Source organism: Lonchura striata, chromosome 5 (assembly GCF_046129695.1).
Source record: "Lonchura striata isolate bLonStr1 chromosome 5, bLonStr1.mat, whole genome shotgun sequence".
Classification (NCBI taxonomy): domain Eukaryota; kingdom Metazoa; phylum Chordata; class Aves; order Passeriformes; family Estrildidae; genus Lonchura; species Lonchura striata.
In genome coordinates, this window is record NC_134607.1 from 1,522,390 (window position 1) to 1,545,855 (window position 23,466).

Sequence of the window (23,466 nt, forward strand, 5' to 3'; positions counted from 1 at the left end):
CACATCTTCAGTTTGCTTTTCTCCCTGACTAAAGGAGAAATGTCTGTGAAATACTCATCCACATCAGCAATTTCATGTGTTGCCTCGTTCTCGTGCTTTTGCTAATTAAGGATGCTGTGCATGATAGGCCAGGGCAGCAGGTAGCAGCGAGATAGGAGCAGTGCTCTGCTCTGTGCCACACAGCCAGCACAAAGGAGCAGAGCAGGAAAAGCCTGGAGTGAACATAAAGCTGCTCATGAGCTTCCTGAGGCACCCCCTGAACTCCCAGCTAGTGGAAGTGATCAGCCCTTTTGCACACCTCTGCACTGCAGCTTTGGCTGCTGCCACATGAAGATGGAATTTCTCTCACCTAAAGCACCAGATGTCTGGGCTAGTTCTGTGAGCTGCCTTTCAGGGCCGTGGGGAAGAGGTCCTCAGCTCACATCTACTCATGACCATTTGCAACAGCCACAGGAGCTAAGTTCTCCTAAGGATTAAAGCAATCAGCAGAGGCAGTGTGTCATCATAAAATATAAATTAGCATCATCATAACATATAAGTAAGCGCAATATTATGGTAATACCTTACTCTTACTCCAGGATTACCATCCTTATCCTCACTGCAAAGCCATATTTGATTCTTATGGTCCCTATCCCACGAAACCTCTTGGTCTGCAGCAGGCTCTGAGGGCTGTGCACCCAACACCTCACCAGACAAATGCTGCCCTTCCTTCTTACTCTGGGAAAGCAGTGATGTTTTCAGCAACACAAACCAGCTGGATGTAACCAAGTCTGAAATTACTCATGGATTTCAAATTCACCACCTGTATCTTCTTGACCCTGTGTGTTTTACAGAAGATTTATTGCTCGACTAGACAACTCTTTGCAGAATTACAATGCAGGCTTTTGCTCACAGGACAGAGGAGATATTTGTATTTTGCAATCTGCATTTATTTGACAAATTCACAGTAATAGATTCTGTTCTGCTATAACCACAGATTGCCTTATTTACAGAGTAAAACTAACCATTAGTCTAGTGAGACAACTAGGCAAACACAATTAATTAGCAAGTGTGTAAACAAAATAGGTCTGCATCAGCATTCACAAAGCTGAACCTTTCAACCACAGAGAAGCCTTTGCCTTTTGTCTGCTTTTCTTGGATTTACTCTCCAGTGGTGAAGTTCAAACCACCCACAACGTGCCACTCTTGCCATCATCCCACTAGTGTAAAAACTGTTCCTATTTTCATAAGGGACATAGGGGAAGAGTGTGATTCAACTCTAGGAAGAGAGGACCTGTGGAGAGGTACTGAGATGTTTACTCATGCTCTGCACACATTGAGCTCCCATCTTAGTGTTTGGGTGTTTTCTTCTGGTTTTCTTCTGGTCCCTGACAACACAGACTGCCAAGAGATCAAGCTCTCACGTATGGATCCAGCTCTCACAAGTCCACTCGTGCTTCTTGTTACGCTTAAGGCTACATTTTCAGTTGATTCAGCTGATTTTTTGAGATCATAGGAATGTCTGATCCCATGTGGAGTACTCAGTAACCCCAAAAATCCTGTCAAGAAGAATAAAGTGATGGAGCACCTGTGCTGCTAAACCATAGCACTTCAAAACCCAGAACAAAGCAAAGAGCAAGCTCAGCTCAGAGTTCATACCCTTGCAGAAAAAGTATTGGTTTCCCAGCGTCACCATATCTTAATGAACATGCATCCTCCCTTTAAAGATTTTGTCCCAAACCATGAGCCAGCAATCCACAAGAAGCTATAAATTTTTTATAACACTCATAAGGGTCCATAAAATCCATCTAGTCTTTTGGTTTTTCCCTGATACAGACATTTTGTCAAGAATCATTGTTCAAGTAGTGGAAGCACCATGTTTTGGAGGGCTGGTCAGCCCAGTCCAATTTTATTACCTCCTGAGGTCTTCCCAGTCCCTGAAGGATCTCCTCTGTCTACTTGGATTTTGTGTTTGATGGAAATGCTCTTCAGCCTCCAAGTCTGAAAAGTGCAGGTTTCAATCACACCTGGTTTTATTCTGAGGAAGATCACGTGCCATAGGTTTGCATTGCTCCACGTGGGATTTGCTGGTCTGCTGGGATCACAACTGGAGCAAGTGCTCACCCGTGGAACACCTCCCATGAAATGCCTTGAACTGAGAACCCAGACAAGAGCAAAGCTTCCCCCCTTGCTTGCAGGGTGCTTCCTTCTGCACCCATGAATTCCTGGCACACCTGTATTTACATGTAAAGAAATATAGGAGTGCTCAGTCTGCACTTTAGCCCTGAGGCATCTGCAAGACAAAACTGGCTCTGGCTTGTTCCGCTCTGATTCCAGGAAAACAATTAAATCAAAGCCTGAACCATACACAGGATGAAAACAAATGTGCTTTACCTGCCTTTGATAAATATTTGGTCACCAAAAAAAAAAAAAAACTGTTACAGGTGGGAGCACAGGTTCTAAGTTGCAGCCTTCTGTGCCTTTTGCCCTGCCGCTGTCTCTTTCCTTGGGAAAAAGACGATTCCTTGCTCCAATAGTTTTTCATGAGAGATACAAATGGAAGCAACCCCCACAATGGAAACCAAGAGAGGCTCAGGCCAAAACACAAACAAGACTGGTATTAGGAGACTTATTTTTACAGCTCCACTGCAAACCAGTAAATTTGTGGGTTTTTAAGTGTCTATGCCTTAACACGCAGCTGAAATAGGATGCAATTTATCTTTGGATTTGGGCTTTTTCCTTTTCCTTAATATGCCAGGTGCTCATCTGGATTAGGCACCAGACTCAACAAGGGAGTTTATGCAGAGGAAGGAGCACACAGAGAATCACCTACTTAATCTCTGCACTGACTTTGGGCACTCACCTTGGGCATACTTCTCTGCATTTCCTTCTGGCTGGTTTGGGGAGTTTCTTGCTTAACTGGCTGCTTTCTCAGAATCTCATTTCCCAATGTCCATGTACTGCAGTGCATAAACCCATTTATGGGTTGCTGTCCCACAATTTGTAAAGCAGAGAGAAAAATTTTACAAATCCCATGTCCACAGCTTCACCTTTTCTAGCATTTGAAACAGTAATAGAGAAACTGAGCACCTGTGAATACGAGCAGGCAGCATAAATTCCTTCTTTACTTTAAAGGCTGCAGTCACGAGACTGGTTTTATAAATCCTTAGTCATGCAGCTTCCACCCCTCAGCTCTGATGCAGTAAAAAATATAAGGAATTATCAGTTTATTACTGTTACCTCTGCATTGAGACTGCTGCTTAATGATGCAGTCCCCGAGGTTCAGTTAAAGCAATTTGAAGCATTTCCCTCTGATACATTAAGAGCTTTTATAGCTGACAGGTGACAATTGAGGTGAGATCAATAAATACAGGGCCACTCTACCCATTCCAGCCTTGAGCTCCTTTCTAAAGACAACCTGCAAACAGGAAAAATGCTGAGTGTTTTCACTTTAGTTTGTCTTCTGATGTAAAAGCAGATGTGAAATACCTTGACATTAGAAATAGCAAAGCTTGTTTTCAGTTCCTTATTGGAGATTTCTTTTGCAACAAATTCTACTTCTTTTTGAAGGGGTTTTTAAGTTTTCTTGGGATGAAACGGAGGGGTATTTGTGGTTGCTAAACATTCAGATGATTAAAAAATATCAGAAATGTAAACTATATTGAAAGGAGTGCAGAATTAAGAGTTCTAGGAATACAATTTAAGAAAAGTTAAATGTAAGGTGTACTTTTTAATGAGTATAATGAAAAGCAGAAGTATCACATAGGGGAAAAAAAACCATTGCCTATCCAGTCTTCTTTAAAGATAGATAAAGGAATAAATTTCTGGAGCAAAATCCCCAGTCAGTAAGGGAATACTCAAAAAGATGACAAAATGTCAAGGGATAGTATAAAAGCAAGAGATGGAAAGTACATATGAGACCATAGATGAGTTAGTAGTGCCTCGGTCCTACAAATTCCCATCCTACCAACCTTAAAATTACAGTGCTGATGTTTTGCAGAATTACACAGTAACTACCATAAACACAGTAACAAGTTGGAGAACAGCAAATCATTTAAAATCTTTCCCCATAAAGACAGGCCACATGGTAAACTGCAGTTCCTCAACTGTGCAAAGAGCTCAACACTCTTAACCAACAGTATTCAGAATTTATATTGTACTTCCAGTTGCAAAGGCTTCACAAATATTTGGGCATAAATAATCCTCCCAGTCTGGTGCTTTTTGGCACAAGCTGGAGGTTATCAGTCACTTCCACTGGTGTGAGTGAGGAACACTCACCTGTACCCTCATGAGGAATTCTGGCAGCCAGAGAGGTGGCAACATGCACAAGGAATGACACAAAGCAGAATTTTCAAGTCCTTTTTTCTTTTTTCTTTTTTTATTTTTCTAATGCAGATCTGATCCTGACCCTCCTTTGAGAGACAAGTAAATATTGTTACTCCTAATGGCAATAACACTCCAGTCTCAGATCTTCTTCTGGAGTATCACTGCATCCAGAAAAATTTCCAGCCTGTTCCCTCTCCTATTAAAGCTATTGACAAGGTAAATGATGATTTATTGATGCTGTGTTTCTGCAGCACAGAATTTTAGCAGTAATAAATCTCTGTTCAGACAGGTGACGTAATAATCTGAGCTTTCTACAAATGACTTAATGTTTCTTGGTGGTTCCTAGAACAGTCCATATTTCCTTACTGAATGAGGGAAATACATGAAGTAGTTTCAATAAAAGGTTAGATTTTTAATTTCATTTTATTGTCCTTCCTGTCTGGGATGGTAAATTGGTCCAGTTGCTCATAAAAAAAAAAAAAAGATGTGCTATTCCTCAGCCTTTTCCATCTGTGAATTTTTAGGTATTTTGTGACTCATACAGTAAAACCAAATGGAGAAATACATAAACCAAAGGGCCAGGTCTGAATCCACACACTCCACCCTTCTTAAGGAGTGTGAGTCAAACTTCATTCCATCAGCACTGGGATTTTGATAGATACTTTTTTTTTTTTTTTGTAAACCTGATTCCTTCAAATTCACATTAATACACATACATGCACACACAGGCATTGTAAAAAGCTGCCCATTAGCACAGCTCCCGAGAAATTTCCTTAATGCTGGTTATGTTTCTTCCCACACTCAGGTAAAGTTTAAAAAGTTCATTTTGTTGTGTGTTTATAGGATTGGCATTGAATACCAGATAAATCACCTTATGTTGGCAATATAGATATTACATAAAAGTCACCAACAACTTATTGCATTTCTAATTCTCTTTATTTCGAGCACCTTAGCTCAACAAGACCTGCTATTTGTCTTGCTCTTACTTCCCCATGTCATTCTAGTAGTCAACTTTCCTTACAACAAAGCCCTTCTCTGTATTTTTAATTAAAATCTCATCACTAGCATGCACATAAGAGAAGACAGGTGAAATAAATAGGGTCCTTTCCACTCTGAAGAACGCCTGGAAGAAGAGATATAGATATTGTGGTGATAAAACCCATTAATGAGAGAGGAGGAGGCAAGGTGTGAGCGATGTGGTTGCTGCCCTCAGCTCTGTCACTAAAGCCAAAACCTCACACATGCACAGAAGTCAGGGAGACTTCATCCCACAAGTGATGCCAGAAGGGGCCAATCTTGCTGCAGGAATAAGAAGGGAGAGGTGAAAATGGATAAGAAGAGCAGCATCCCTTGAGTTCAACAGTGTAGGACTGAAATTCATCTGGGAACTGGAAGTGGGTAAGTGCTGCCATGTTCTGTCATTGACAATGATGTGGATGGTGCCTGCTTCTCTGAACACTTTATCTGAAAATATCTTATTTCAGCACTAATCAGGAATCTCTTGCTGAAGAGAGTATTTTTATGAGAGATTAAGAAACTTGGTTGAGAGTTTCAGTGCCTGATTTAAATACTGCTTCAACTTTTGTTAGTTGCTCACGTTTGGGAGCTGTCTCTCAAAGGACTTCCTTTCCTGGCAGATCCCCAAACCTTGTTCAGAGGTGTCATTTGAAGAAGGGTGTGATGAAATTTTCACAAGCAAAGGGGTGTAGTCTTGGCTGAAATTTTGAATTGCGATGCATTTGTTGTTTTTATTCCTGATTGTCTCACTGATGTTACTACACACCTCAGAGCAGCATCACAGGCAAGAACAGCAGAAATAATGTCACCTGCTTCGTGCCATTGCAGCCATCCAGTCTCTGGGAAACTCTCCTGCTTACAGCTGATGTAGTTTTACACATAACATGTTAATCTTGCAGATCTCCAGCTATTTGCCCTGTTTTATCAGTGCTTGTATCTGTCTGCTCCATGAGGTAAGTTTGTGCCTGGAGAAGATGTGGCAACTCCAGAGTTACTGTACTAAAAGTGACTTGCCACTGCTCCACAAAGAACTGGGACATTTGGCCACTTGCTCTGGCTTACAGAAGGCATTGCCTGGTGCTTTAGACATAAGGGGAAGAAATTGCAGCAATTTAAAACAAAACCAGGAAGTTTTACCATTAGATAAGTCAAAATTGCTGGACCAGATGTGGTAACACTTGAAGCATGAAGCAGCTTTATCAGTAGGTTACTTATGAATTATTCCTTGGTGAATGTTCTATTTTCTAAGAGTTCTTAAGTGACTTTTTTTTTGCATTCAAAATAGTTCTTGGACAGGGGAATGGCATAATGGGACAGGGTAATAACACAATGGCATAAGCTCTGCCTTCTTGGGTTTAGTTGTGCTACATCATGATCTTTTTAAAAGTCCATCTACTGAAATGTGATTTTTACTGGCAAGACAAGTAGCTTTTCATCTTTTTACCTAGTCAAGAGTAGTAAAGAAATCCTGGACCAGGCTGCAGACAATTATTTATAACATAGTGATAGTGTGTTCTTTGACAGGATTAGCTCTGTTCATGTAGCTGGTAGATTATGAATTACATGCAAAATACAGCATGTGAACTTGAAATCAAATGAAGAATGGATATAAAAGAGCAAGCTGCAAAAAGCACAAATGTAGTGATCACTTAGCTAAAATTAATGGTGTGGCTTACCAGACCAACAAACCAGAACAGCAGAAGCATAAAAAAAAATCTGCTTGGAATAGATTTTTTCTTGAACGAGGGGAAAATAGAGGTGATTGCAGTGTTCAGTGAAACTGAACTGAATATTTTGTAGAGGACTGTAAGGAATTACTTTAACATGATTTTAATAAAATAGACCCTTCCAGAGAGGGGGAGAACAAGCAGAACACACTGATCAGCATCTCTTGTGATAAAACTTCTATTACTACACCTGAACTTAGTGTGGAGGGTCACAGCTTTGGATTTTGCCCAAAGCACCCCAAACCTCCAGGTACAAAAGTGCTCAGTGAACTCCACTTTCACAAAATGTTTCACCTAAATACCTGCTTTCTACAAAGTATGTTTCGTGCCTGTTTTGGCAGCAACTGATGTTGTCTAACAAAAAATCATCTGAAAAAGCAAAATCAGATGAAACTAGGCGAGAGCAAAACCACCCTCAGGGGCAGCCTAAGAAACACACTGACAGCAGCTCAGTGCCAGCATGCCATCGCCACAAAACCTCTAATGGGCAACAAAAGGCAGTAAAAGGCCTGACTAAATCTATGCAACATTCAGTGTGCCATCAAGAGCTCTAAATTCAGGCTCCAGTATAAATTCTAGGGGGAAAAAAAAAATCTCTCGGCCAGATGGTTTAACAGGAATACATTGCACCAGTCCTAAAGCTCTCCAGAAAGATTCCAGGTGATCCCAGAAGCTGAGAGCAGCGTGATTCTTACAATATCCATAGGCATATGTGTAGAAAAATGAGTTTTCAGATATGCTCAAGGCTATTAGAGATTACAGCTAACACACCTTTCAGGGAATAGCAACGAAGCAACACTTCTTGCTGGCCAATGCTGGTTGAAGATTTTCAACTGCAGAAGCAGCTCACAATCCCAGCTAAGAGGTTTAAATGTTTACCAGTTGATTAATAGGTTTGTAATATAGGATACAAATGCCTCAAAATTAAAAGAAGGCATTTCATCCTAAGGAAAACCAAATTTCTCTGTATCTGCTTATTCTACTCTCCTCTCTCTGACTGATGTCCTTGGACCTCACTGGGTGTGCTCCTCCTGCAAACAGCCACAGGAAAAACAAACACTCCTTGTGCAGAGACCCATTCCCCACTGCCAGCTACAAAGAGGATCACATAGCACGTTTGGCATCCTGTGAAGTAGCATAATCATTTAAAAATGATGAATTAAAAAGAAAACAAAACTGCTTGGAGAGGAGCTACCAAAATGTCAAGCCAAAGAAGAGCCAAGTGCTGAGAACTTCATATACCACTGTAAGGTGGTATATGAGGATGTGGAGGCCACAGAGTGTTCTGGGTAGTCTGGATTGGACATTAGGATATGTTTTTGATGGGAGGATGGAAAAACACTGCAGTAGGTGGCCTTGGAGGTTTTCAGGACCTTGCTAGACAAGACAACCCATGAGTTAGTGGCAGCCCCAGTTCAAGTGAGTGTTTGGACAATGATTTGCAGAGTTCCTGCCAGCCAGTGTTGCTGTGCTCCAGGTTCACAGGCACACACAGATCTAGAAGGGAATTTAGAGAGTAATTCCATTTATTCTAGGAGGTAAACATGATGTGGTAGTATTTCTGCCATTTTTCATGTTATCTTGTTGGTGTACACTTCCAGATGTTATTTATTGCAACAAATGTTTATTTAAAGTGAGTTAAGATATTCTTTCCCCCTCCAACTGTTTGAGCAGTTGTTCACTTCTTAAATATTCTCTTCTGATGAGAAATTTCTCCAGCTTCTCTGAAGAATTTGGTTGCTGTTTGCTTTCAACAAATTTTTCCTCTCCATATTCACTGCCATGATGTTTTCTTAGTTGCCAGTACTTAGGATGCAGAAATAAAGGTTTCAGTTGTGATTTTACAGTTGCTCTGTGGGTCAGTCCCCCACCTCTGTAGGGAAAAGAATCACAGAATGATTTGGGATGGAAGGGAACCTTAAAAACCATTTCATTCCAACCTCCTGCCATGGGCAGGAACATTTTCCACTATCCCAGGATGCTCAGAGCCCCATCCAACCTGGCCTTGGACACTTTCAGGGATGGGGAAGCCACAGCTACTCTGGAAGGAGGACAGGAGTCTCATTAAAGAGCAGGGTTCCCTAGTTTGTTCAGCTCATGAAAAATTTCCAGCTAGTGGAAGAACTCTAATATATGCAATCTCTTTGGAAATAGCCTTGGAGCTATGTTTTTTACTAAGGAATACTGCTGTCCCAGGGAGACAGGAGACTAGTTAAACCATAGAAATCAAAGAGAGTTTTTGTCCATGCTTACACCTTTTTGTCTGCACTCCCTATCATCTGACTGTTTGCTTTGACCCTCACCAAACCAGGCCAGATATTTGACTTCTCTTTGGTCAGTAATCCTTCTGAGCATACTGATTTTTTTCCACAGTTTTGAGTTAACTCAGGTGGTCAAGCTGTGGTCATGCATGGCTAATTACAGTGGAAGGAGAAAAATGAGTGCATTGATTAACATTCTGTCCCTTTGGAGAGACTGAGAAACAGCTTTGGCAGCTCCAGCTCTACTGACACCCTGCTGGCAGCTCATTGCCTGAGCCTCTGAATTGCAGTAATTCCTGAAAAACGTGGCAGATCCTTGACTGGGAACTGGGAGGGTAAGAACAGAGTTCTGGGGATTTGCTGTTTGATGCAGTTTTAAAAAGCTTTCCTTCCCTGAACCCCCATGGCCTTTCTCCACAGCAGGCTCAAGCGCTGCAGGCTTCATTACTCTGCTTCCATTGGTGCACCCGAGGGCTCCACAAGAATTCCATCCAACAGGACTGTGAGAGATCCAGCATTACACAACTGGTCCTGCTCATCCTGTGGAATGTGCCTGAGCTGACTGCTCCACCTCTCTGTGACATTGGACCCATTCAGGGACAATGCACACAAGGCTCTGGAATCGCTCCATGGGAACCAGATCTTTTGCTGACTTAAATTAAGACCTTAAACATACTTTTTTTTTTTTCTTTAGGGTTCTGCCTCGTTTTTTTCAGACCCAACTATTTTCTTCATGCTGTGACAATTAATTGGATTATTTTAATCTAAAGATCCAAGCCCACAAGATAAGTGGAATGGAACAGAATTGTTTTCCTTTCCCTGCTCTCCCTCATTAGTAGTCTAAACAAGTGTGAGGCTGCATTAAGTTTGTTGCTATTTTGTTAGCTTGAAATCACTTTCTTCTCTTCTGCAGATGGAGACTGTGCTTAGATCATTATATTCCAGGGTGCAATTCAATTGTGGTATATTAAAAGTGAAAAGGCTACTTACGGAATTTATGCTTGCAATTACTTTGGTAGTGGAAAAGGATGGCAAAAAAAGTAAGTTTCACAAAGAAAAGCAGCAAAAAGCAAATTACAGCATGTTTACATTTTTTTTTTTTTTAACTGTGTAAAATGGCATAAAACACTGTCTGAACAAATCTCTAGGCTAAATTGGGCAGATGTTGGTATCACTGCAAACACTACCTGCAACACAGGTGAGCCCCCAAAATGTCATCCCATTTAGCAGGTTTGTCCTCACAGGGTGATTGTCTCAATTTCACAGGGGCTTGACCTAAAGATGCAATGGTTGACCAGTCTGTCTCCTTAGTAACCTTTGAGAACTCTTGCTGGAATGCCAAAGCTGCTGGGAATCTGTCAAAGCAGTTAGTGCTTCATCTGGAAACCTTCAGAGGGTCACTTTTGAGGTGAATGGGAGAGGGTGGTGTTATTTGCTGACATCAAAGCTCCAGAATGCCAGAGATTTTGCTGGGTTAGGCCAGTACACTCACATCTTCATGTGCCAGATTCAATTACAGACTGTGTGTGGATGTGTTTGTAACTAGGACAAATAAATGGACAGGGATCCCATAATATTTTGGTCAAGTGAGAACTGATTCTTGAGAGCTTATTCAGACTTCACCAGCAAAACAATTAACCTTCTCCTAAAAAATGGGCTAATTTTCTGTATCTTCATAGTGATTGTGTGAGACATAGAAAAACTGGTTCTTAAACCCCCATTTCAAATGAGAATTACACTTTGGTTTTGAAGTGTTTTGCCTAGAATCTCCTGCTCCACATTAGGTGCTAAAGGTAGCTAAGCCAATTTGCAAAGCCAGCTCATTTCAGAACTGACCTATCATTTTTTTAACCCTGAAGATTTTTCCTGCATTTCATTGATGTGTGAGAAACACCCAAACATCAAGGGTGGATAGCTCTAGTTCTATGAAGAGTTTTCTCTCTCTCTTTGTTTAGTTGTCTAGGTTGGAGAAATGACCTTTCTGCAACTTTGTCACTGAAGATCAGATTAGCATTAAAAAGCTAGAACAGACTTCTGCTGTTAACAAACAGCAAACAACACGGAGAACGCTCCCTATCCTCTTCTGTAAGAAGAACCAGTGATAAGAGGCATGACAAGAACATGCTTCACACACACTGGCAACAGAGGACAACCTCTGCCAGGCTGTCAGTGGTTGGGGAAATGCTGTAGGAGTAGTCAGGTACTGCTGAGTGGATTTAGGGAACAGGGAAGGCTCTAGGCAATGGAGCTGGAAGACGAAGAGTGAAAGGACTGGAAGTGTAAATCAAGAACACAGCAGAGCAGGGGTTGTATATCTGTGTGAGTACTCAGGATGGAGTTTTTCAGGCTTTCAATTATTCCATTGAAATTGAGAGCAGTGGAAGAACAGGGCAGAAAAGATTAAATAACTAAAGAACTTGCCTAAACCCTGGGATTTCATCACCATCATCTCCTTTTTTCTCTTTTTTCCCCAGACTCATGGTTCTGTGAATTTTGTGAAAGCTTAGGACAGGAGAGATGATTTAAGATTCTTGAGCCCTTAAGGATTTACAGTGCTTCCCTAACCTTGGATTAGCTTAACTTTGGGTTAGAAAAACCTTCTAAGTTCTTTCCAGTGATCCCTTGCTTCTTCTACCATGGAAACAGCAGCCCTGCTCTCAAGACTCCTTGATCCTTGGACGTGTGGTTTTCTCAGATTATCTCTGACCATTGCTCTGATCTCTTCCCTTACCAAACTCTCCTCCCTACCATGCAGCTCCTGCGAGGTACAGCTGGATCATTCAAGTTAGGAATGGAGTGCCTGAACATGATCACAGAATTTATGGTCTAAGCTTACACCAGTCCTTTCTGCCCAAACCTTTCATGGTTCCAGAAGTGCTTCTTCACAGCCTCACTGAGAGTTATCCCATTTCCTTGTAGTCCATCCTCTTACCTCCCACACTGGCTCCATACACTGAGCTACAGGCTCTGGAACCACAGGTTTTGACTCTCTTGGAACTGAACATCAATCCATGAGAGGAGAACATCAATACTGAACATCAATACCAAGGGGGAGAGCTCATCACTTCAGCCCCATTCTGTGGCACCAGAGCCAGCCTGTGCCCTGTGACTGGAGTGTGGTGCTCTGAGTCACGTCACAGGACTTGGCATCTCCAATTCCAGGCAGGTTGGTCAGTCTCTGTGCCTCCTGTGCCTGTTTGGCTGTCCTTGGTTCTCCTGTGTCAGCTACACCGTGCTGTGATGCCAGCCAGCCCCTCCAAGCAAGAACATCCTTTCCCTAGGCTCTTCCAGAAGCTGTGTTCACTGGGACTTCAGTATCAGGCCCTAAAATTAGGGTTGGAAAACAGGGAACAGAATGTAACAGCAAGTTGCATCATTTTGTTTACATCTTGTTCCAGTTTCTTTTTTCCCTAATTTATTTTGAGAGCTTTATGTCAGACAGAAAAGCTGCAGTTGATCACCTTATAGGAAGCAAACATTGAGTAAGAAGACAGACTGTGGTTAAGCTTGCATCACACAGTGACCTTCCATGTCTTGGGATAATGTGAAAAAAACAAAGGATTTAGCAAAGAATCTGCAGAGAATCTTTGCTACGAAGAAAAAAGCATAGAATCACTGCTGAACCAGCGTAAGAATGGATCAAATATATTGACTAAGAATAAGGTGTCTGGAAAACACAAGTATTTTTGTTTAGTGTATTATTTTGTATCCCTGGGATTGACTGGGAAAATTGTCACCTTAATTTTTCTCTGGAATTTTGAAGAAAGGACAATGCTGACTGTGCTAACTGATAAATAATACTGAGCTTCCTTAATTAAAAATTATTATTATTAGTTAGTGCATTTTTTTAGCTGTTTTGTTCCAGACTTTCCATGTTTCCTTGTTTATGGAAAAAGATCATGTACTAAATATGTCTCTTGCAAGTCCACCAAGGATTTTCTCCAAGGAGAATCCAGGAATAATATTTTAAGAGATGACGTTGTTTAAGCGAACTCAGCTATAAATATTTTAATTGCTTACAAAACAAATCAAATTTGTCACATCCTTAACTCCTGCCTGAGGAATCTGGTATCTCTGTGCCAGGAAGAACTATGCTGTGAGCTCCAAATTGACTGCAAAAGTCACAGCCAAGACAGAAATTCATGCTAAAATAATAATAGTACTTACATAGGAAAGAAGTAATTTCAATGGTATTGAAAACTGGTGAAATCCTGGTTTTGGAAGGGCTGCTGGGAGTTGCTAAGATGTTCAGGATATGAGTTGACAGCCTGTAAGGTGACTATACCAATTTCCTTGATTTTGCAGAGCTGAATGAGTTGCTTTGTTCCTTAGACTATACACATGGAAATATAAATGGTTGCTCTGTGACACAGATGCTATTAATATAAAGAAACTTATCTGGGCTTTCAGGAAAGTATAAACTAGAATTTTCTCAGAAAGGGTGTGGATACAGAACAGTCTGTGGTTGCCTGTATGGAACAGAGCTGGACTGTTTCAAATACCCTCAAAAGGCACCTTATTTTTAGAACTGAACTAATATTACTTATTTGTTGACATCATTTAACTTTTTCATATTTTTAAGAGACATAGCAAATTATGTGCTCTGCCTCTGGATTAAGAGATGAAGTATAAATTATGTACCCCTGGCTAAATTCATGTTTTGTCCATACTTTGAATGGTGAAATTTTGCTTCCTTTTCTTCCAAAAATGTAATAGAAATTGCAACATTGCAACATGACTGATGAGAGTATGGAATGGTTTCCAGGCTAGGAATAAAGAAAACTGAGAAGGAAGAGTATATTAAAAAAAAAAAAAAGAGTAGCACCGCCAGGATTGACATGAATTGACAGTTCATCATCTGTGCTAGTAACAAATTCAGGATTCACACAAAGATGCTCTCAGAACTGGGTTCAGGACAAGCCAAAGGAGATGAATTTCACTCAACAGGCTGTCCCATGTGCTGGGAATACAAGATGTTTCCAGGATTTTAAGAGTAGGCTGCACAAACATATGGAAGAGCAAAAGCCTTCAAGTTATTAATTAGACAGACAACATCTGCCTTGGGATAGGTGAAGGGTGAGAGGGTTTTAAAGGAATCCTTTGTGGATTTTTTCCATTCTTCCTTTTCCCTAGATGCCAGGCCATGATCACCAGGAAGTCAGAAATGTGACTGAGAGAGCCCAGCTCTGAACCAGTGCAGACATTCTGATGTCATTAGTTATTTTTAAATATCGATGATGATTTCCTAAAGATGGAGCATGGCAGGAAATAACTGGGTGAGCAAACCTTACCTCTCTGAAAGGTCTCACAAAAGTAAACCCAATGAATTTCTGAGCTGTCTCATTCTTCAAGAGTTTGCAGACCCAAGATCTTAACTGTTTAATTCAAATGTGAGATACTGTATATGAAGTTTGACCATATGTGCCTCCTTTTAAATTTGCACTCCACCTATTAAGAAATTACATTTTTGTCCATGCTGCAGCGTTTGCTGAGCATTTGATTCACTATTGTGCCCCACTGGAATCAGGTAACTAAGGATTTGTGCACTCCACAAGTGCGAAATCTTATCAGAATTGTGTAGCAGCACAATGCTAAAGTGTTATAAAACAGATTAAAGCATTTGGATTTTTCCTGGCCTTCTACTTGTTAAATATAAAAACCATAGACTTCTGTTATTCAGACAGACCAGAGAGCTACAAGTAAATTTGGATTACAAGTCGTATCAGCAGCAGCTAAAAAGGTAAACCAGTAAAAAATTTGTGGGAATGTCTCTGAATGGCTTGCACTATGCTTACCTAGCTCTGCATTATTTTCTGACCAATCTCAAGTATTCTGGAATTTTTCTGGCTTATTCTTAAGAAATACATCTGGGCTATATTAGGAAAACTGAAAGAAAAGAAAGAAAAGAAAGAAAAGAAAGAAAAGAAAGAAAAGAAAGAAAAGAAAGAAAAGAAAGGAAAGAAAGGAAAGAAAGGAAGGAAAGAAAGAAAGGAAAGAAAGGAAGGAAGGAAAGAAAAGAAAGAAAGAAAGAAAGAAAGAAAGAAAGAAAGAAAGAAAGAAAGAAAGAAAGAAAGAAAGAAAGAAAGAAAGAAAGAAAGAAAGAAAGAAAGAAAGAAAGAAAGAAAGAAAGAGAAAGAAAGAAAAAGAAAGGAAAGTCAGAATTGAGTCCTAAATGTTGATGAAGTAGTTAGATGCAAACTACTCGGGAATTAAACGTTTCTAGGTTATTTCTGATGCTGATGCTTCATCTCCAGCATGATTCTGATACAGCAATTTGGATTTGTTACACCAATTGACTGCAAAGAAAGAAATGTCAAACCCTCACACAAATGTCCTTTCTCTGACAAGCTCTCTCTCCTTTGAACTACAACAACGAGGACAACATTGTTTTGCTTTGCCACAGACGTTCCCCTAAGTTTTCTGAAGGCTTCAGAGGTTCGGTGGAATTTGGCAAGAGGTATTTGGCCTTTTGTGTTTGCCTTTAATTGCTGCACCCCGGGGCCACTGGAGGAGCAGAGGGCGCAGGAGCCTGGCTGGTTGTCACAGCCTGCACAAGTTTGCATGCTCAGGAAAGATTCTCTTTCCAAATGTTTGTCTAACTCCTATGCCTGGCAGCTTAAAGAGCTGCTGCCCTTCTACATGGTGAATAGGTGCTTATATTTCTATATTATGGGCTAATAGAGAAAATAAATGTTTATTGGGCTGTTGGTAATGGTTACACTGTCACAGTTTGGGTTACAACCTTAGGTATTTCTGTCAGCTCTCTTTCAACAACAAACAAATTCATCTGCTTGGTTTGGCTATGCCATGGTTCATTTCAGGATGAGCATCTAGTTATAAGTTTCTTTAGATGTGCAGACCTTCAAAAACTATGGACAAGCTCAAATATTCACGAGGCACCAGCCCACTAACTTCAACTGCAACAGTGGTGAACCCATTAATCAGACTTTTATAGCAGTGAGATAACCTTCTATGTGTACAGCTCTGTTAAAAACATATATTTAAAATTAGAAAATTAAAAAAAAAAACTGTGTGTTTTGAGATGGAATGTCATGGAATGTCTACTAACATAAATACTTTTATAGCCACATAAAAATAGAAACATGAAACACTTCGTTTTTCCATAGGTCTGTTAAGCAACAGCCAGTGCTTTTATTAATATACTGTTTCTCTTTTTAATTGCACTTTTATTTAGAAAAAAATCACAGTCCTAACTTATGAGGAAAGTTAAATGGACTCATACAGAAAACTCAAAATGCAAACAGACATGCCTCATTCCTCTAAAACAAGAGACTGGTTCCTTATATGGCAGTAATTTTTTTAGTCTTAGGGAGCCATTTGTTTCCCTTTCTCTCTTGAAAATAATTAAATAAATGGAAGTTTGCCCCACTTCCCCCCTCACATATCCACATACATGCACAGGACCAACAAAACTCAGTAATTTTCCACTGGCACCACAGCCTTTCAGTGCTTGCCATCTGCTGTGCTGGCAGGACCCACCAGAGGAGCTCCAGCAGCAAGGCAGGAACTGGAACGTCACGTTGTGAATATTTATTCCATTTTCATTGTCACAGCTGGGCCTCCTCATCTCTCCCAGGCTGACCTTGCCTCCCCTGACTTCCCTGTGGCAGCTTTTGGGAACAGACATCCGGAGTAAGGTACTGAAATCAAAGCTTACAACTCACAAATACCCCAAATCTCCAAAAAAAACCAGTCCCATTCCTGCTAGGGGGTAGGGATGTCTGTCACTCCCACTGACCACTGTTACTGACACAGATTTTTAAGGACTTCTGCTCTGGGAAGAGAACTTTAGTGAATACCAGTTTTCTAGATCCATAACCACTTTATTTTGAATTTATTTATCGTAGAGTGTCTTTTCCCCTCTTGCTAATTCTGTTTCTGGGTTGTGTGACCATGCTTCCAACATGGTGAACATGAGTGCACAATGTCATTAGCTCAGGCTTCAAATGTGGGACTGGGGCTCAGATGTCCCAAAGGACAGCCGGTCTCTTCAGGAAGCGCTCCTGCACCTCATCCAAGTTAAAATGTGCATATTTTAGGCTTCTGTTATTTCAAACCTACCAAATCTAATGCTTTCAAAAGCTGGTTTCAGCAAGTAGGTTCACAGTACTCTGTGAGCTCCACGGTGGATTCTCTGGATCTGCTGCAGATCCTGAAATTGTGAGGTCTCTGGGCAAGAAATCTGCCTTAGTGCACAGAACTCCTAAGTTCCTTATCTCTACATAAAGACTAACGAGGTAAAATAAATCTGTCAGTTTAAGTCCTCCTCATCAGCAACTCTCCTCAAGTCAAGTGATGACATCAAGACAAATTTTCCCTCACTTCCACATGGTCCACGTCGTGATGGGAGCAGATAATTGTCCTTTGTCATTCCTCCAATGTGAGCTGACAGATTTGCCTTCTGCATAGCTGAGGTCAGCCTAACTCCCGACTGTGAGACCCTTTGGTGAGTCCCGACTGGCAGAACTCGCTGAGTGCCAAAGTTTATGCTGGGCTGGGGGGACAGGATCTTGGGGCCAGCAGCTGAGGGGTGATGCTGCCCCTCTGCCCAGCCTGTGTGCACATCTGGAGCGCTGGGTCCAGCTCTGGGCTCCACAGCACAGCAGGGCCATGGAGCTCCTGCAGCGGGGCCAGTGGAGGCTGCCGAGAGGATTCGGGGCCTGGAGCAGCTCTGGCAGGGAAAGGCTGAGGGAGCTGGGGCTGTGCAGCTGGAGAGGAGCCCCAGCTGAGAGGGACCCTCAGCCCTGGGTGTCCCTGGCTGCAGGGAGGGCTCCGAGCAGGGCCCAGGCTCTGCTCTGGGGCCCAGCAATGGCACCAGAGCCACGGGCAGGGACTGAGCCCAGGAGGCTCCACCTGGGCAGGAGGCACAGCTTCTGTCCTGGGCAGGGACCCAGCCTGAGCAGATTGTCCAGAGAGGCTGGGGAGTCTCCTCACTGGGGATATCCCAGACCCCTCTGGACACAATCCCGTGCCCTGTGCTCTGGGATGGCCCGGCTGGAGCAGGGGAGCCCCGTGGCACCCCAACGTCCCGTCCCGTCCCGTCCCGTCCCGTCCCGTCCCGTCCCCTCCCGGGACGCCGCCGCCGGCGCGGCGGGGCGGGGCGGGGCTGGGCGGGCGCGGCCAATGGCGGCGCGGGGCTCGGCGGCGCGCGGCTCTCGCGAGAGCCGGCGGGTAAACATCGGCCCCCGCCGCGGGCCCGCCCGCTGCCATTAGCGCGGGGGCGGCGCCGCGCTCGGACGGGTGGGAGGTGAGTCCTGAGCCGAGCCGGGCGCTGAGGCGAGCCGGGCACCCTCCGCCCCGGCGCTGCCCGCGGAAGCAGCCGCGGCGCGCTGCCGCTGGAGAGCGGCAGTCTCCCCCCGCCTCCTCTCTTCGCTCCCCCCTGCAGCGTGAGGCAGCAGGAGCAGCCATCGCCGCGGAGGCTGTGGGAGCGCAGCTTCGGCTGCGGGGACGGTCGGGGGTGGCTCGGGGCTGCGGGGCGCTTCGCCCGCCCGCCCCTCGGGTGACTGGTGTCCCTGCCCGCGGGGTGAGCCGCGGCTCGTCCCGCAGCCCCGGGAGGCTGAGGTGCCCGGGGTGCCGGTGCGGGGACAGGCGAGCCCGGCGCGGGCAGCGGGGCCGGGGCTGCGGAGCCCCCGAGGCCGGGGCAGGGCTGGGCTGCGCTCCTGCCACGGAACGTGCCCTGGGCTTAAGGGTGTCCTGCCCCCTTTAGAAATAAATAAATAAAGGGACGAAATTATCTCCGTAATGCGCTTAGAAAAGCAAACAGCCTTCACAAGTTTCCACTCGCGGGAGGAGCAAATCCCAAACCTTGTGCCGAGCCGGAGGAGTTCGGGACTGCGGCCGCCGTGGTGGGGCTGTCTAGCTCGTGCTCTGTGTCTTTGGACGAGTCTCTTTGACAATTCTCAGGTAAAAGTTAAATGCCGGGAACTTGCAGAGGTCGTGCGGTTGTGGTTTGGTTTGACTTGATGTGGAACGCCTTGGGTTAGAAGAGTTCACACGCGTGCCTCCTGTGCTGATGTACCTGGCTTCCTCTCGCGAAATCCACACTGCCTTGATGTACCCTCTGAATCAAAAGCAACGCCGACGTTTGATTTTTGGGTTTGTTGTGGTTTTTGTTGTTGATTTTTTTTGTTGTTTATTTGTTTTTTTAAGAGAAGTTTCCTCTAAGATACTTGGTGGGATGTATTGCTTCTGCTTTTACCTTCTTTTTGGAGAGCAGTGGGTTTTTTGTTGACTAGCTGTTGGGGTTTGTCAGGTGTACTGATTCAGTATTTTGATTACAGTTTTTTAAAGTCACTTAAAGCAGAGGGATCTTGTTTATGAGTGTTTATGATGCTAATAAATCTCACTAGAGTTGTGCCTGGTCCATAAAAGATGCCTGGAATCTGAAAAATTGTTTTCATTCCTTCTCCTTCAGGGATGAAAGAATATCAGCTTTTATTTTGACACAGAAGAGTGAAAAGAAATAGGAGCCCACAGGCTACTGACCTGAGAGGTGATGATCAGTGGGCACCTTCATTGCCTGTGAGGAATCTGTTACTGTATCCAATAGAATTGTTGCAGTTTTATCTTCTGTGCCACATGTAGACATGTTTTCCTGGCTTTGTCGAGAAATATCTTAGATAGGAAAAGTCACATTTGCATAGCTGTGGGAACTAATTTGTTTTTCATAATGTACATGGCATACTCTTCAATTTAAATATTTTTGCTTAACAGAGCTTTAAAAAAATTCTAAACACTTATTTCTCAAACATTTCAGGGGAAAACAAATCCCAAGCCACTAGCTAAGCAGAACTCAAAGGCAAATGTTTGCAGAGGACAGGTATCATGCTTTGTTTCTTTCTGCCCTTTTTTTCCAGAAGGTTAGTCTGTCCTAAAAAAAAAAACAGCAAATGCACACCCCATCATTAAGTTACAGTGGACTTGGACCAGGCCTATGGTCTTGGTGAGGGAATGTTCCCAGGAGAACAGAACTTCTGGGTTTCTGTCAGATGGTCTCTTGTGGACCTGCTTGTGTGAGCTGCCCTTGGGTGGTCTGATCTGCAGTGGAGTCCCTGGTGGGACTGTCCTGGGTTGGAGCAATGTGGGATGTCACACTGGAGTTCAGTGCATGTGCCTGAGGTGTGCTCATTTTGAATGGTGGGTAGGAGTTTTTTTAATCATTTAGGTTACTACTGTAGTTTGGGATGGCTCTTGAATCCTGTAGTGACCACAAGGAGCTTTGTCACTGTCTGTGTCCACTGGATCTGTCTGGGCAGTGGGTTTGTCTTGCTTTCAGAGGTTATCTCCTCCCTACAAATTCAGTTTTCGCTCAGTCTGTGTTTATTCCAATAAAAAAATTGTTCTTCCCACCAAGTTTAAGCTGAGCATTAGGTAAAATGTGAAGCCAGTTGATAAACTTTGATATTTGTATTCCAGGAGGTGCAGGGTAGACATGGAAATTGCGATGAAAAGAATTGCTTCTCTGAATGCAGTATTCATCAGCACAAAGCCTGCTAAGCTGATATTATATGGTAAATGGTTTGCTTTTAGTCTCCCAGAAAGAGGCTTTGTGTCTTAGGGTAATGGCAGTTGACATAAATCAAACATACAATTGTCCACAAAATCATTTAATCTTCTCTTGTTGCTTGTTTCAACATATAGCAGCACTTAGAGCAGACCTGCCACTAGTGGTAATTGCATTGCTGTGGCTTGAAAATACGGGTTTTATAAATAAATGGAGTCTAATTTTTGAGATGGGTTGGTGCAGAATTTTTCCAAGTCTGGTGATTAAATAACAGCTTTTGTTGTGCAAAAAATTTTTATACTGGGGTAAGCCACTTTAGTATTGTGGGGTAGGAACTCGGGGAATAGTTACTTATTTTGTGCTATGAATTTAAATAGGGAACTGTATTTAAGGTGGCAGAGTCTTGTCTTGAAGACTCAGAAATTAGTTTTCAAATGCAGCAGAGCAGACTTTATAATTTAATTAGTGAAGAAAATTCTGCAAGTCTGTAGTTTAAAACTACAGAATAATTTCTGGTAGTCCCACTTTTCCAGTATTTGCATTGGGAAATGATAGAACATTTTCCTCTTAACAATATAAAACAAAGCAGGAAGTAGGGGAAGAAATAAATGATCAAGAAAAACTCAGTTTCCGTGTCATAAATAAATTGAGCAGTATGGGAAGCATTAAAATGGGCAGTTATCGTAGTCAATACTGCTTTACTTGTGAAATCAGGTAATCTTGTAAGGCATGCATTGATATCTCATTAAATACTTCCTACAGATTAAAAAAGTGAAGGGAATGGTGGCTCAGGAAATAATATTAATTTTTATGCTTCAAATATCTGATTTCTTGGTAATTTAGGTGTTGGATTTTATGTTCTGGTTTGAACTGTAGACTTGAAACTTAGTTTCTTGCATGTCATTAATATTTATACCTACAAACTTGCAAATATGTTAGCTGACCCATGGTTTTATGAGAATTACAACTGTTAAGAATGTGAAGAAAAGAGAGACCTAGAATTTAGAAGACTACTTCTATGGGATTTTGATTGTCTAAGGAACAGTTGTCTTTGTTTTTACTAGTAAAAGGAGCAGTAGTTGATTAAAATGGTAGCCTGGCTTTATGGAATTTCACAGGGGTGAGAATGTCCTGAAGTAGTAAAAAGGGAATCAACTATTCACTTTTTAGTAACAGCAAACAGCCAAGATGGAGTAATAGTTTGGTGTGTGCAGGTTGTGCAAACAGATGAAGTTTATCAAAGGTGACAGAATGAATGGGAGGGAGGAAGTAAAGGGATAACTTGAATTTGTATGGGAGAGGAAGAGTGTTTACTGTATTGCAACTTACATTAGCTGTGTCTCTTATGTTCCAGAGTTTGAGCCTGTGATCACTGGCATGCTGTAGAGGAACTCTTAGCAAACACCTTGGCATGTTGGAGTGTGTTAAATTTCCTTCCACAGATGGAGAAACAAAAAATATTTTTCTTGTCTTTGACCAGATGAAAGGTTGTGAAACCTTTTTCTACTTCGTGTAATAAAGAGAGCTGTTTACATTTCTGAGAGCACTATGTGTAATGTCACATTAAGTACTGCATTTATAAAATGTGCCAAGGTATTTTAGCAATTAAATCTCCTGGTAGGAAAACAAAACCCAGCCTTCTCAGAGAGTTGTACTTGGTTGAAGGCCCTTTTTATGAGCCACTGTAGTAGAAGAATGCTTATGAGAAACACAGTTGTGTATCAGTGTTAAAATGAAGATATTGGGTCACACCAAACCATAGGAGTGGCAAAGACACTCAGCTTCCATTCACAGGAGTGTATGGAAGGGGCAGTAGTCATAACCTCCATTCCCATAACCAAGGGACAAGGAGGGAATGAAAGTCATCACTTCAGTAGGCACCTCACTACCCTGAATGGCTGCTGAAGGCAGAAACAAGGAAGCAAAGGGGCTTGGCAGGAGCAGCTCAGTGTGCTTAGGGGGTTCTGCTGCTGCTACAGGCTCCATGGCCCTGTCTCTGTTGCAGCAGAGAGGGAGATAGCTTTTTGGCATGCTTGTGCTGTGCTATGAACTTCCTAAGAACCTCACTAAGAACCTCCCCAAAAGAACAGATGGGGGGGCCTCTTCCTGCCAGATCACTGCCACTTTGGAGACTCTTGAGTCTGTTCTGTGGGTAAAAAGTCTCAGTGTTTTTATGACTTCACCAGTAAAAACCTACTTACATCTGAACTGATGGGTAAATTCCAAAGGGTATTTCCTTGTCTGCAGGAGGGCTGTTGTGTACAAACCAGCCAAGATGTAGATGGCCTCAGCACAGAACCCTTTAGCCTTTACTTGGGATCAGATGTCTTGGATTTCCATGGATCACACCTATGCACAGAGGAGGGGACAGGATGCTGGTGTCCCGGTATTGCCCCTTCATTTCCCAGGGCAGAGCTGCCTCTTTAGCTGATTGGCTACATTTGAACCAGACTGGAGAAGGCAGGGGTGGTTCATAGGCTTCAGTGTTCCACTATTTCCCATAAAAACTGAGGAAAACATTTCAGGAGAAATACCCTTTTCCCAGATTAGCCCAGTAGAAATGGCAGATCTTACACGAATGGCATCAGGCTCCTTTTGCCTTTTGTATATTGGAGAAGTGTTTATTACCAGC

General features: G+C 42.6%; 1 protein-coding gene across 3 annotated transcripts in view; it reads left to right on the forward strand.

Annotated features, from left to right (window-relative positions):
• Positions 1-18,487: 18,487 nt before the first annotated feature.
• Positions 18,488-23,466, forward strand: part of STK38L (serine/threonine kinase 38 like) — a 45,343-nt gene continuing 40,364 nt past the window's right edge. Inside the window, exon 1 of one of the 3 annotated variants that reach the window (XM_021538682.3) lies at positions 18,488-18,578. The gene's annotated coding sequence lies outside the window, so the exon portion shown is untranslated. Of the gene's footprint in view, positions 18,579-18,921; positions 19,235-19,359; positions 19,427-23,466 lie in introns of those variants that run through there. The other 2 variants (XM_077783183.1, XM_021538684.3) reach the window with 2 other exon arrangements.